This window comes from Hypanus sabinus, unplaced genomic scaffold (genome assembly GCF_030144855.1).
Source record: "Hypanus sabinus isolate sHypSab1 unplaced genomic scaffold, sHypSab1.hap1 scaffold_410, whole genome shotgun sequence".
Taxonomy (NCBI): Eukaryota; Metazoa; Chordata; class Chondrichthyes; order Myliobatiformes; family Dasyatidae; genus Hypanus; species Hypanus sabinus.
Genome location: NW_026781291.1, coordinates 48,550 through 51,837, shown reverse-complemented (window position 1 = coordinate 51,837; position 3,288 = coordinate 48,550). Strand labels below are relative to the sequence as shown.

At 51.6% G+C, this 3,288-nt stretch overlaps 1 long non-coding RNA gene across 1 annotated transcript; it reads right to left on the bottom strand.

Annotated features, from left to right (window-relative positions):
- Positions 1 to 1,161: 1,161 nt before the first annotated feature.
- LOC132388784 (uncharacterized) lies at positions 1,162 to 2,682 on the bottom strand. The gene is made up of 3 exons (XR_009510338.1): positions 2,520 to 2,682; positions 1,959 to 2,255; positions 1,162 to 1,262 (listed from the first exon to the last, which is right to left on the bottom strand). It is a non-coding gene; the product is annotated as an uncharacterized LOC132388784 (long non-coding RNA).
- Between the last annotated feature and the right edge of the window lie 606 nt (positions 2,683 to 3,288).

Sequence of the window (3,288 nt, the reverse complement as noted above, 5' to 3'; positions counted from 1 at the left end):
ATACAAAGATGGTGAGGGGGAGAGTGAGTGATATGGACAGAGTGAGAGATGGAGCATAAATGATATGGAGAAATGAGTGGTGGAGTTTGAGAGAGTGAGCGAGGGGGGAGTGTGAGTGAGGCAGAGAGTGTGTGAGGGGGTGATATAGAGTGATCAAAATATAAAGATCACACTCTCTGTAACACCACAAACTCCACCCCCCATTCTCTCTATCTCACTCACTCTCCCTATCTCACTCACACTCCATGCCTCACTCTCTCTGTACCTAATTCACACTCCACACCTCACTCTCTCTGTACCTCACTCACACACCACCCCCACTCTCTCTGTACCTCACTCACACTCCATGCCTCACTCTCTCTGTACCTCACTCACACTCCATGCTTCACTCTCTCTGTACCTAAATCACACTCCACCCCTCACTCTCCCTATTTCACTCACACTCCACACCAAACTCTCCATATCTCACTCACACTCCATGCCTCACTCTCTCTGTACCTCAATCACAATCCACCCCCACTCACTCTGTACCTCACTCACAGTCCATCCCTCACTCTCCCTATCTCACTCACACTCCACCCCTCACTCTCCCTATCTCACTCGCACTCATTGCCTCACTCTCTCTATACCTCACTCACACTCCATGCTTCACTCTCTCTGTTCCTCAATCACACTCCACCCCTCACTCTCTCTGTACCTCACTCACACTCCACACCTCACTCTCCCTATCTCACTCACTCCACACCTCACTCTCTCTGTACCTCACTCACACTCCATTCCTCACTCTCTCTGTACCTCACTCACACTCCACACCTCACTCTCCCTGTCTCACTCGCACTCCATGCCTCACTCTCTCTGTACCTCACTCACCCTCCACACCTCACTCTCTCTGTACCTCACGCACACTCCACACCTCACTCTCCCTATCTCACTCACACTCCATGCTTCACTCTCTCTGTACCTAATTCACACTCCATTCCTCACTCTATCTGTACCTCACTCACACTCCATGCCTCACTCTCTCTGTACCTCACTCACACTCCACACCTCACTCTCTCTGTACCTCACTCACACTCCATGCTTCACTCTCTCTGTACCTCACTCACACTCCATGCTTCACTCTCTCTGTACCTCACTCACACTCCACACCAAACTCTCCATATCTCACTCACACTCCATGCCTCACTCTCTCTGTACCTCAATCACAATCCACCCCCACTCACTCTGTACCTCACTCACAGTCCATCCCTCACTCTCCCTATCTCACTCACACTCCACCCCTCACTCTCCCTATCTCACTCGCACTCATTGCCTCACTCTCTCTATACCTCACTCACACTCCATGCTTCACTCTCTCTGTTCCTCAATCACACTCCACCCCTCACTCTCTCTGTACCTCACTCACACTCCACACTTCGCTCTCCTTATCTCACTCACACTACATGCCTCACTCTCCCTATCTCACTCACTCCACACCTCACTCTCTCTGTACCTCACTCACACTCCATTCCTCACTCTCTCTGTACCTCACTCACACTCCACACCTCACTCTCCCTGTCTCACTCACACTCCATGCCTCACTCTCTCTGTACCTCACTCACACTCCACCCCTCACTCTCTCTGTACCTCACTCACACTCCACACCTCACTCTCCCTATCTCACTCACACTCCATGCTTCACTCTCTCTGTACCTAATTCACACTCCACACCTCACTCTCCCTATCTCACTCACACTCCATGCTTCACTCTCTCTGTACCTCACTCACACTCCACACCTCACTCTCCCTATCTCACTCATACTCCATGCCTCACTCTCTCTGTACCTCACTCACACTCCACACCTCACTCTCCCTATCTCACTCACACTCCATGCTTCACTCTCTCTGTACCTAATTCACACTCCATTCCCCACTCTCTCTGTACCTCACTCACACTCCATGCCTCACTCTCTCTGTACCTCAATCACACTCCACCCCTCACTCTCCCTATTTCACTCACACTCCACACCAAACTCTCCATATCTCACTCACACTCCATGCCTCACTCTCTCTGTACCTCAATCACAATCCACCCCCACTCACTCTGTACCTCACTCACAGTCCATCCCTCACTCTCCCTATCTCACTCACACTCCACCCCTCACTCTCCCTATCTCACTCGCACTCATTGCCTCACTCTCTCTATACCTCACTCACACTCCATGCTTCACTCTCTCTGTTCCTCAATCACACTCCACCCCTCACTCTCTCTGTACCTCACTCACACTCCACCCCTCACTCTCCCTATCTCACTCACTCCACACCTCACTCTCTCTGTACCTCACTCACACTCCACACTTCGCTCTCCTTATCTCACTCACACTACATGCCTCGCTCTCTCTGTACCTCACTCACACTCCATTCCTCACTCTCTCTGTACCTCACTCACACTCCACACCTCACTCTCCCTGTCTCACTCGCACTCCATGCCTCACTCTCTCTGTACCTCACTCACCCTCCACCCCTCACTCTCTCTGTACCTCACTCACACTCCACACCTCACTCTCCCTATCTCACTCATACTCCATGCCTCACTCTCTCTGTACCTCACTCACACTCCACACCTCACTCTCCCTATCTCACTCACTCCACACCTCACTCTCTCTGTACCTCACTCACACTCCATTCCTCACTCTCTCTGTACCTCACTCACACTACATGCCTCACTCTCCCTATCTCACTCACTCCACACCTCACTCTCTCTGTACCTCACTCACACTCCATTCCTCACTCTCTCTGTACCTCACTCACACTCCACACCTCACTCTCCCTGTCTCACTCGCACTCCATGCCTCACTCTCTCTGTACCTCACTCACCCTCCACACCTCACTCTCTCTGTACCTCACGCACACTCCACACCTCACTCTCCCTATCTCACTCACACTCCATGCTTCACTCTCTCTGTACCTCACTCACACTCCATTCCTCACTCTATCTGTACCTCACTCACACTCCATTCCTCACTCTATCTGTACCTCACTCACACTCCATGCCTCACTCTCTCTGTGCCTCACTGACATTCCACGCCTAACTTTCCCTATCTCACTCACACTCCATGCCTCACTCTCTCTGTACCTCACTCACACTCCACACCTCACCCTCTCTATACCTCATTCACACTCCACCCTTCACTCTCTCTATCTCACTCACACTCCATGCTTCACTCTCTCTGTACCTCACTCACACTCCACCCCTCACTCTCTCTGTACCTCACTCACACTCCACACCTCACTCTCCCTATCTCACTC